This window comes from Microtus pennsylvanicus, chromosome 5, assembly GCF_037038515.1.
Source record: "Microtus pennsylvanicus isolate mMicPen1 chromosome 5, mMicPen1.hap1, whole genome shotgun sequence".
In the NCBI taxonomy this organism is placed as follows: Eukaryota; Metazoa; Chordata; class Mammalia; order Rodentia; family Cricetidae; genus Microtus; species Microtus pennsylvanicus.
Genome location: NC_134583.1, coordinates 6,631,699 through 6,644,141, shown reverse-complemented (window position 1 = coordinate 6,644,141; position 12,443 = coordinate 6,631,699). Strand labels below are relative to the sequence as shown.

The following is a 12,443-nucleotide window of genomic DNA, read 5'->3' as shown; positions in this document are numbered from 1 at the left end:
ATGAGATCTTGATCATGACCCCATGTTGTCATAAAATAGCTCCACGACAGTGTCTGCTTTCCTATTGTGTGGTCTCTATTTTCATGTTGTCTATAGAGTATCACAGGTGAATGAGCTACAAGTTATACGCTAAAATTCTGCATAGATATCTATCTGGAGAGATCTGAGATCATATAACTGAGCATATTCAAGAGCTGGTAATATTCAGAACAAGAAAATTTACTGTTGCAAAAATGGAATCTTTGTCTTCTGAAAATGAATTTTCCAAGATCTATATGGATATACTTTTCTATTTTTAAAATGTATTTATACATTTACATGCGTGTGTATGGATGCCTATGTGTCTGTTAGTGTATCACATGTGCATACATGTCTGTGCAGGTCAAAAGAAGGCAACAAATCTCCTGGAACTCGAGTTACATGTGGTTGTGAGCTATGTGATAAGAGTTTTAGAAACTGAACCTGGGTCCTTTGCAAAAGCAATATGTGCTCTTAATTATTGAATCATTTCTTTAGCCCCCTATGCATATGTTATTACTTCAGTAGGATGGACATTAAAAACCAAAGGTAATTAACAACTTTTAACACATGCTATACCGACAATATTTTGTTTTGGATATATCATGTTACTTTTATGATGTTTATTAAATATGTTAAATTATATCCTAAATTTTAACTTCTAAATTTACAAATGAGATGCAAATTATTTGCAGTATGAACCACAGGAGGAATAATTCAGCAAATCTTATTTCCACTCCACATCAACATCTGACTGACCTTGAATCATAGGTCATATTCCAACACAAAATCCAAAGAAATTAAAACATTTTCATTTCAAATACACAGCATACTTACTATGTCTGGTAACATGTGGGATACATAAGATAAAATGATCTCAGAAATTATTGCTCCTTCAGGAATCCGAGGGAAGATCTCTGTCAAGTCCTACATCATAACAACCAGGATATTAAGAACAGAGAGTCTGTATGATTCAGGAAGCTGCAACAGGGCACTCTAAGGGAACCTGGTCTCTGGGTGTGTAATTTGGCGTATGTGGAGGCTAATATGAGCAGAGACTAATCACAATGGAGAATGGCCATTTACAGAGTAATTTTATGGGACAACCTCAGTTTCCCAGATGATGTGGGAATCCCCTCTGTATGCTGTGATTACCATTGGTTAATAAAGGAACTGCTCTGGGCCTATAGGGGAACAGAGCTAGGCCAGGAAAACGAAACAAAATGCTGGAAAAAAAGAGGAGGAGTTAGAGAGATGCCATGTATCCCCACTGGAGACAGATGCTGGAACTTTAGCCAGTAAGCCACAGTCTCATGGCCACACAAAGTTTAGTAAAAATGAGTTAAATTAATAAGTAAGAGTTAGCCAAAAAGAAACTAGAGCTAATGGGACAAGCAGTGATTTAATTAATACACTTTCTGTATGTTAATTTTGGGGGTAAGAAGCAAGGAACAAACAAGTGGTTCTTTCCTCCTTCAGAAAGAAGTAAGTACTGGTAAGCAAGCCTTCTACAAAATGCCTAACCTTAGCCACAAGTAAACACTATGGAGCAGTTATCAAACCCTAGCTTCTTCATGTTCTGCTGTGCTCAAACAAAATAAATGAACCAAGAAAATCCAACACCAACAAAACCCCACAATTACTATTTTCTTCTATAAACAAATGGGGAAATAATGCAGAGAAACTAATGGAGGTTTTTGAGGCTTTATAGCTCATATATTGATTTTTATGGGTATTAGAACAAATGCCCATTTTTATTTATAAGAGTAGTTAAATTCTGAAAGTACCCTGTAGGATATTGACAGGTGCTCAATGGGGAAGTCCATCAACAGAAATTCATTGACCATTTAACTCTGCAGGGCAGTGTACTAAGTACAATGGAATGAAAAGTACAACCCTGGGCCTTGTAGAAATTAAAAACAAAGGCTGCCACACAGTAATCAGTTTGGAATTTATGAAAATCTATTATTTTATTTGAGCAAGGAAACATGTTTACTTTCTTCACTCAGTCAAAGGGTAATTCTTTTCCTAAGTAATTTCAACAATGAAAGATTCCTCTTCCTTGGACTATATTTTTAAAACCATGTATTAGTTTTCTCCAAAAAAATAAATCCTTAATTAAAAAATTAAGTGAAAAAACCTTTTTTTTTTCTCTTTCAAATAAAAGGTTTTGTTAAGATAATAGGAGTTTGGGGGCTAGGGAGATGGCTCAGGATTTAAGAGCCGGTCATTCTTGTAGAAGACCCTGGTTTAATTCCCAGCACCTTTATGACAGCTCACAAACATCTATAAATCCAGTTTCAGGATCCCATGCCATCTTCTGGCCTTGTGGTCAGCAAGTATGCATGGGTACAGAGTTACATATGCAGGTAGAACATTCACATACATAAAATAGAGAAGAAATTTAGAATAATAATACGTGTTTAAATCTAGTGGTTTAGAAGCAAGTTAATCAGCAAATTCCTGACTCTTTTCCATCTCCACTACAGGTTACCATGTGACCTGGAGGTCCCAACAACATTTCCTGGTTTAATTTGTTAAGTGGGATCACAGTAGACTGATCTCATAGCTAATTATGCAAAATAGGCTATGGACATTAAGTGTTTGTTATATTTTCTATTATACCACTTTTTGCCAAATAATTTCTGGTAATTGTCAGTAATATTAATAAACTGGTATCATTGTTCCTAAAATTTTTCAGAATATGTAAATGATGTTTAAATTCACGTGCTATTTCCACAGCTTCTTTGGAACTATTGGCAAAGGATAACAGTAAAGTATGCTCAAAGTTTGTCCCAACCTCTCTCTCTTTTCTAATACACTATGGTTTTCCACACAAAAGAGAGATTACTGTAGCAGGATTTTGCAGACAGTCAGCCCCTAAATCATGACAGGGACATTTCCTGTTAGTTTCAAATGCTCGACTTTAGCTGAGACTTGTCCCACTCGCTCTTAGAACTTAAATTATCTGGTTTCTCCTCATCTACATTCTGTCTCAAGGAATTTTTACCTTTTGTTCCTTCTGTATGTCCTTCTTTCCTGCTTCTTCCATAGCTGGTTGGCTGGCAGCTACCTGGCTGGATGGCCCTTGGCATCTCCTCTTTCTTCCCAGTTCTAGTCTTGGAGCCTAGATTCCTCTTCCTACTTTTTCTCTCTGCCTGTTAGCCCTGCCTATCCCTCCTTTGCCTTGCTACCAGCCATTCAGCTTTTTAATAGACCAACCAGGTGCCTTAGGCAGGCAACATAAAACAAACGCAACACATACATGATTAAACATAATTTAATCATGTATGTATGTAATTAAATACCTTTACTTAATTAAACACATAGTCTTATATTGTGAAACAAATGCAGCATAACCAAATGTAACACATCTTCACATAGTTAATCTAATATTCCACAGCAAACTACATTCAGGATGCTTGGTTTATTTGCTTATATAAAAAAATCAGTGCATACAAATTTACTGGAGTTGCTATGCTACTTTAGAAGACTTCTTCTGTTACCTTGACAAATATTATTTTTATATAATGTTTTAAACAGTCATTAAAAAGTAGACGTATGCACAGCCAAATTTAAAAAACAATTCAACTTTTTAATTCCTTCAATCTTTGTAATTCTTAGCACTTAGTCATCTAGATTTTAGGTTTTTAACCTACCATGAACACTTGCTTAGCAAGTGGAAGGTTGGCTTACATCTACAGCACTGATAAAACGAGAAACTACAGCCACGCTCTGCTCAGCATCAACTGTATTAAAGCCAGGACCTCTCCTACATACCAAAATCCCATATATAAAATTATCCAGTGTTTTCATATGATACAGCACCTACTGCCCTGTGTACCTCAGTTAACCTCTAGATTTCTTATCCTTTTCATTCTTGGGACAATTGCCTGAAATCATCAATGTATAAAGAAAAAAGGTTCATTTTTGTCTCCCAGTTTTGAGCATTAATTTCTACTTGGTTACTGCTGTTGGTTTAAGTCTGTGACCAGGCAGCCCATTATGTATACACCAACATGTTCACCTCATGGCAAAATGTAAAACAGAAGGAGTTGATGACCCACTTTCTCTTCAAGGTCATGACATCAGTGACAGAAAAAAAAAGCTCACGTTTTTAAAGGTTTGCCATCTTTGCTCTTTAGAGACCCCAATTCATTCATGCTTACCACGTTTCAATAGAACTTTCTTGAGGAAAAGTTTGTTGGGACATTTAGGATCCAAACTACCTAACTCACACACACATACACACAAAAAAATAAAATAGTTGCCATATCATATTGCTTAGGAATCCATAAGAAAAGTATATATTTTCATATTGACAATTTTTCTGAAACATACTTTAACACCAAGTTTTTAGGATCTGCACACGAAGAACTGTGCAATAGCAGGCCAACAGGTTTCGTTATTCCTAGACACAGAGTGTGACAGTAGACTTCTCTGTGGGGTGCCTTTTATTCTGCGTCTCTATCATATCTCACTGTCCTATAAGGAAGGAGAACATTGGACTGAAGTAATGGCAGCCCCTCCGATGTTGAGACCAAGCTCTACGACCTTCAAGCTGAATGGCTTGCTGTGAATTATTGGACCTTCCTCACTCTTGGTTATAATCACCATAATTAGGTAGCACGAGGATTTAAAACACCTGCAAGTAAAGTACTCAGGAATGGTCTTAGCACTAGTAAGATACTCGGTGAACAAGAGCAATTGGATTATTATGACTGACTTTTAGGATGGAGAACAGACACCAAGGCTGTCAGAAATACAGATGGAGTGCAACACTCATGCAGCTTTGACTTGGCTTCATGTGGAATTCACAGTTGTCCTTCCGTTTGTCAATATCTTGAACTTTGCAGATTTCTTTCCTGATCTGGAGACCATAACTGATTGTTCTGATATACATGCTCTGCTCCCTCTAAGAACAAAATGAAACTTTTGCTCTTATATATACTTGGAATGTGTTGTGCAAGTTTTTCTAATAATGGATCATGAACTCTATATAAGTTTTATTTGTGACTTAGGGCAGAAACTTGTATGTATAATTAATTTTTCTGTGAATCTATAGAAATTGCAAGACTTCATGTCCATGTTCGTACATGCATGGGTCTTTATCTATGGTGGGGTCTAAGGTAAGAAAAAGGCTACATGATTTACACCTGTGACAGATGGTATAGCCCACTGATTTGTGACCCAGCACTTGGGAAGCAGAGGCAGGTGAGTTTGAGGCCAGCGTGGTCTACAAGAGCTAGTTCCGGGATAGGCTCCAAAGCTACAGATAAACCCTGTCTTGACAAACAAACAAACAAACCAAAATCACATTACTTTATTTTAAATTTCACCTTCTTTACTGTCTCACATGACTTTCTCTAATGTCAGTTCTTTCCTTTTTTCACTATGTGGTTGTAATATGCTCACTGCCAGTTATTCATCTAAGATTATAAAGGAAATTATTTTTCTGTTTAATAAATATGAATGTATCAGATGAGGTGTCCTAATTTGAAGAGAGAAGTAAACAGGATAGGAAAATTTCTTCTCTCTCCACAGATTTTCTATGTACTGTAACACATATGCTAAATGAACAGATAGCTTAAATATTAGCTAGTAATGTCATGTAAGATGATATCATGAAGTAAAATAAAGAGATATGCACGATAGAGCAAAGAACGCTTATTTGAGCATCTTGGGAAACAGCACCCAAGAAAATGATTGATGAGCATGAAGGAACAAACCAGTTCAGCAAAAGAAAAGCAAGGCAGAAAGTCAGCTGTCTAGCCTAATCAAGCAACCTGGTATTCGTATTGTAGAAAAAATTTAAAGAAACACATGTTATCTCACATAAAATCTTTTAGTTTTTTTGGTATTTTTGTATATTTATTCCAAAAACTTTTAAATCTAAATCTTTTCATATATATACACACATCTACATGTATGTGTATGTATAAAATAGAGAATTATAAAGATGAGAGTTTTGAATGTGTGTTTGTGGGGGCTGGGTAGTAGTGCCTGCTCCTGTAGGAGTGAGCATTCATGGATGTTTGTATATCTGCATGGTGAAAGCCAGAGGTTGATATCAAATCCTTTACTAAATTATTTATTAATCTCATCAAATTTTCTGAATTACTTCTTCTTATTTAATTCATCTTCCCATATAATTATGATTTTTCATAAACATAATTGCTAAAGGTTTCTAGTTTGATGTACAAACATGTAGTCTTTAACATAATTTTCTCACCTATGTATCTTTTTGGCTGTGTTTAGTTTTGCTCTGAATACATGATTTTATAATAAAAATAATTATTTTGTTAAAATCTATTAATGTTTTGGAAAGTTTCTTAGAACTGGTATCTGGTAGTATGGTTCATTTTAATGTCAAATATTAAACAGCATAAACTCTCTTTTACTAGGATTAAAGTACATTAAGCCTAAAAAAATTGAAAAACCTTTTGAAAAAATGTACAATCTGTCTGTATTCCTCATACTTATATATTCTTACATAATCACTGGCCTTTTAAAATAATTCTTAAAGGGCCTATGAGATGTCTCAGCTAATAGAGGCATTTGGTATTTTTCAGCAAGTCTGACAATTCCCAGGATCCTCATGATGAAAGGAGAGAATGTCTGGATACTTCCTACACACGTGTGCATACTCCTCCACCCAACACACGCACACACAAGAAAAATAAATAAAAAATTCTTCAAAACAGAGAAGTTCTAGTTTGCAGAAGGGTCATGATTAAAGGAAAAATAATTCTTCATAATTTAAAAGATGGTTTCAGTTAAAACACTCTCCCAGATACTCAGGAACATTAAGGCTTCTAAAATTCATTACCCAGAGTTTAGGGGAAATTATTCTTGGTTTCATTACAATTAAACAATGGTAAATAATTCAGAATGAGATGATATTAACAATGATGTATCTCCCCAACTCTGTACTTACAGTGCCATTTTGTGCTCCCTGGATCTGCAGGTTTCAAGAACCTTCTCTGATCCACAGGCTTCCTCACAGCCTCCCCATCTCCTCCACGAGCCCCTCCAGCCCAGTGGAGGAGTGCCATCAATAAGCTTCAAGATTTTATTAGTTTATCTGACAAATGCTGATCTCCCCTGTTGGGTTTAATTTGCTGGTCTGTTATTATGGTTGCTCCCATTCATCATTTGGTGACCTTTCTTTCTCTGTATTCTAGAATTTGTGTAGAATTAATCCTTCCATGTTCTTCCCTTAGAGAATTAATTACAGAGATACAGTTTTTAGTCTTGATAATTACGGAGTTGATTAATGTCTATAATGCAATCATATAGGTGCAGCCAAAGTGAGTCAGATTTGTTTCCTTGTCTTCCTTTGATTTGGAGAGCCATCTGAGAAGGCAATTTAACCCCTTTGAGATAAGCATAAGGCTGTGGTGACATGTCTTCGCTATTTTTTTTCTTAGATGCTAGAACAAAACTATAATGAACCTCATTTAGAAAAGATCCACAATATTAAATAAGGCTTTTGTGTTCATTGGGATGAAAATGTTTCCCTTAAAATGCATTTCAAAATAGAATCTGTGAAAACAAACACAAAGAAAATGGCCCTTTCTCATGTACAGACCCATTGCTTATTGTTTTTCAAAAGTGAGGACCGACAAACTGAAGAGGGCAAAGCCACTGGAATACGACATCTGAAATTAAATTATTCCAAGTTTTCTAAAAAGAGAAACAGGAAGAGACAGTCACTGAAAATGCTGTTGTCCTAAAAACCTTTAAACCCTCACCACACACACTTTTATCTGTTTATACACCTACCCCACCACACACCTATGACCTGGTACACCTACCAATATACAATCTACTAGTACACATACCTACCCACACTCTCACTAACACCCACACAGACCTGCACACACCTATCCACACATGCAAAACACACCAGCCCCACACACCTATCCCCCACATTTACACACCTAATCCCTCCCCATGCCTACCTACTCACACCCGCCTCCACACCCATGCTCCCACACACCCCAAAAATGCACATGCCTAGACCATTATAATTAGCTATGTTCCTCCTTTAATATTCTTCTCATCTTAAGCTTCTTATGAATGCTTCATTTAAAACAGCTCCTAGGACTACTTACCCCAGTCTTTTGTGGTTAACAAAAATCTCACTAGAGAAACTTTCGAGAGGTTTAGAAATGAATACAGATTCTACAGCCCAATGAGAGCTGTGAACTCCAACATGGGACATCTTTTTTAGACACTGGAGTATTATATTCCCTCTTCTCAGCTGTATGCTCACTGACCTAAAACCATACTAAAGTTTGCACACTGTGTATAAGCCGTTTCCAAAAGGAATTGCTTCTTCTACAGAAAGCCGGAAGCATGGTTTTGACTCTTGAACAGCGAAGTGAATATTTTATAAGTTTAGACACTCAAGTTTTGAGGAAAGAAAACCACAGGAGGCTTGGTCCCATGTAACCTTTGCCTTTCTGGTAGATATTTCTAAGTTTGTTTTTATTTTATAATTTAAAATTTTGCTCTCTCAAGAATTAGCTTGCATGTGTGTGCAATGCATAGTAGAAAGGGCTTCACTCAGGGGTTATTTCTCAGGGTGCTGCTTGCCTGACCCTCTCTTCATGCTACTTAATCTTGACCTCGATTTTGCGGTGGAAAATATACAATACATTAACACTATAAAGACAAAACTTAGCAAAACATATGCAATTTCTCTTTCATACTAGCCAGAGAAGAACCTAAATTTGGGATGTGATCTAGACAAAGTAAGTATTTGCTGAAATTAACTGAGACAAACATATATTGTTGTAATAGATCTATACCTCCAGGCTGTTTAAATTGAAACCCTAATTTTTTTCCACTTTCTTGTATGTTACTTAGATAGCACCCTTCCATGGCCTCTGTTTGACTCCACGTTCCTGCCATGGTTGAGTTCCTGCTTGATCTTACCTAGGATGGGGTATGACATAGAACTCTAAGAGAAAACAAGCCACTTTGTCCCTAAATTGTTAAATACAGCAATAGAAGCCCTAAAACAGATGGAGAACAAAAGGGTAGGAAAAGGACCGGGGAGAGAAAGAGAGTTACAGGGTAATACAGTAAAGGCCTTCCGCTATGATAGGTTTTTCTGGGGCTCACATATCTCTGGTAGATGGCTGAAAGCTTGATTTCAATGGAGGAATGAGGTATTCAGTGGAGAAGAACAACATTAGTACCAAAGATTGACAAGGGCTGAGTAACCTCCTTGTGGCATGACTAACCATTAGGGCTCACAATCAGAAATCTTATCTTTGTTTGTTTGTTTGTTTGTTTTTTGTTTAGTTTTGTTTTTCAAGACATGATTTTTCCATGGTAGCTTTGGTTCCTGTCCTGAAATTTGCTCTGTAGACCAGGCTGGCCTCAAATTCACAGAGATTCACCTGCCTCTCTATCCTGAGTGCTGGGATTAAAAGTGTGGCTCAACATTGCCCAGTCAAAATCAAGAAATCTTGATCTGAATGTTAAAAATTTCATGTTTCAGGAGGAGCAAAAGATATGTGAATTCTCAACTAGACAAAAACCATCTAGAACTGATCATTTTTAGTTACTATTGTTCCCTTTTTTAACACTCATCAAGTCTATCATTAATTAATATATCAGTCACTTCATGAAAAATATTTCTATGACAGTAAAATTCTTATTGTCTAAACCCATTGTCAGTACTATTACTGACATGTATATTAAACACACAAATGCTTCTAAACACACAAATATCATTAAATACAAAATAAAATATTATCCCACTTAAATCCAAATTTCTGTCTGGTCTTTGACATAGTTGTTTGGTTGTTTTGTTTCAGACTGAATTCAAATTTCTATCTTTCCTTCATTTTTTATTTAAATTATTTTAGTGGACTTTACTATGTAATTTATTTTTATACATTGTTTCTGCCATTCTTTTTTCCCAGCTCCTCTCCTCCAGTGCCTTCTAGTCCACTTCCAATGCATACTAATGAATGCTTAATTATTATAGGCTTATAAAACTACATCAAATAAGATTATTCTATTTTAAAGGAATTTTATACAAGTATCTTGTATAACAGTAAGTTAAAAATATGAATAAAACTTGAGCACAATGGTAAGCATACTATTGGCAATGCTCAATGTTAAACAAAAATGAAGAGTTATAAACATTTTCAATGGAAGGTATTTAACCTATTTAGGCAAAGACAAACTACATATTGTGTCTACTGCCATTCATACTTAAATCTCCCAAGAATTATAACATTACAAGTTTTTAAAAAGCCATGTAACATTTCCATGGTATATATAAATACATGCCCACATAAATACACACATACTTGCACACATACACAGCAGCGCCTTTTTTTTTAAGTTTCAATCCATTGTCTCATCTTAGTTGTATGTATAGTAAATGGAATCTTATAATTCATATTGTACTGGGAACAAGTCAGTTTATTTATCTTCTTGTTAATGAGTTATTTTATGTATCCTTATTGCTTTAAATTAAAATGTAGTTATTCCATTTTGCCTCTTCTCACTTCCCCTTCCATCCTTCCCATATACACCTCACCCTTGCTTCTTCTTAAATTCCTGACATCTCTTTCTTTCATTGTTGTTACGGACAATTAGAGAAATGTAGCTTTATATTCATGAATCTGACGTATTGTTTGGATTGTAAGGAACTGTGTTACACAGTCCTTTCCATGTTTCTATGACACTTTCGTACTTTACACTTTAAAAACAAACTCAAAGGTTTTATTACTTAACAGATAACAACATCCTTGGGAGACAGGTGTACTTTTCTGTAATTCTATGAGAAAAATAATCCACCTTAAACTTAGATGAAACATGCTACCCAAGCACAGCTCCATGTAATTGCCCAGTGGCAGTAATTATGGACTGCAATGTAGAAAATTAGTATTTGCTAAGCAATGGAGATTTTCATGTTAGGCTGTCATAACAGGAGTTTTTATTACTAGAAGATGCTGTAGTTTAATGGGAAATCTTTGGACTCTGTGTGAAAGGGTCATAAATCATGTCTTTTAATTTGATAGCCCTCCTGCTACTGACTGAGCATAAGGTATTTAATTACACTCCTTTAACAACTATCAAAATATAACCACTTTCAGATTCCAAAGAACAATTTGAATTATACATAAAACATCAATTTATATTAAGATGACATGTAAAAATTAGAAAACTAATTCACTTCTATGTATGCTTCTTTTTAGGGCTGTATAATCATTCAGCCCACGATTTTGTCCTCTTCCTAAAATGGATAGAGTGTTAGCAATGACCTTGTTGGGCTATTGAAGAATTATTAGTATAATGTTTACGAATCATGAGCAAAAGATTTTGTACAGAACAGTGTTTAATGAATATTATTTCTGTGAGTAATACTTATTACTTAAAATTGTGTAATGGATGATTTTTTTATCTGATGCAATGATAATTCTTAAAATGTGCTATGGGACATTTAGATTGTTTCCAGGTTCTGGCTATGACAAACAATGCTGCTATGAACATAGTTAAGCAAATGTCCTTGTGGCATGATTGAGCATCCTTTGGATATATACCCAAAAGTGGTATTACTGGGTCTTGAGGAAGGTTGTTTCCTAATTTTCTGAGAAATTGTCACACTGACATCCAAAGGGGCTGTACCAGCTTGCACTCCCATCAGCATTGTTTGTCATAGCCAGAACCTGGAAACAACCTAAATTCCCCTCTACCAAAGAATGGATAGGGAAAATGTGGTACATTTACACAATGGAGTATTACACAGCAGAAAAAATGACATTTTGAATTTTGCAAGAAAATGGATGGAGCTAGAAAACATCATTTTGAATGAGGTAACCCAGACACAGAAATACAATTATCACATGTACTCACTCATAGGTGGTTTTTAAACATAAAGCAAAGAAAATCAGCCCACAAATCACAATCACAGAGAACTTAGACAACAGTGAGGACACTAAGGAAGGCTTACATAGATCTAATCTACATGGGAAATAGAAAAAGACAAGATATCCTGAGTAAATTGGGAGCATGGGGACCTTGGGGGAAGGGGAGGGGTGAGGCAGGGAAGGGAGCAAAGAAAAATGTAGAGCTCAATAAAAATCAATAAAAAATGGAAAAAAAATATGCTATGAGGTTTGGTTATAGTTCTGTGAGATCATTCTTAGAATAAAATGGAAGGATACAAATGCTTCATATGGATATATAAAGTTTATATTTACATAAGTCATTTGTGATTGATTTTGAACAGCTATTATCCTGCAGATTGTCCATTGTTTCTTTATGGACACTTAATAAAAATTTGATACATAGTGGCAATAGTTTGAAATGCTGTTTTGAAACTATAAACTATGTAGGCTGTATAAGGACGGCTACAATTTACCTGTCTAGCCTTATTAAGGGTACTGCTGGAA

At 35.5% G+C, this 12,443-nt stretch overlaps 1 protein-coding gene across 8 annotated transcripts in view; it reads right to left on the bottom strand.

Annotated features, from left to right (window-relative positions):
- Positions 1–12,443, bottom strand: part of Lingo2 (leucine rich repeat and Ig domain containing 2) — a 1,060,547-nt gene that overhangs the window by 254,587 nt on the left and 793,517 nt on the right. The window lies entirely within an intron of this gene.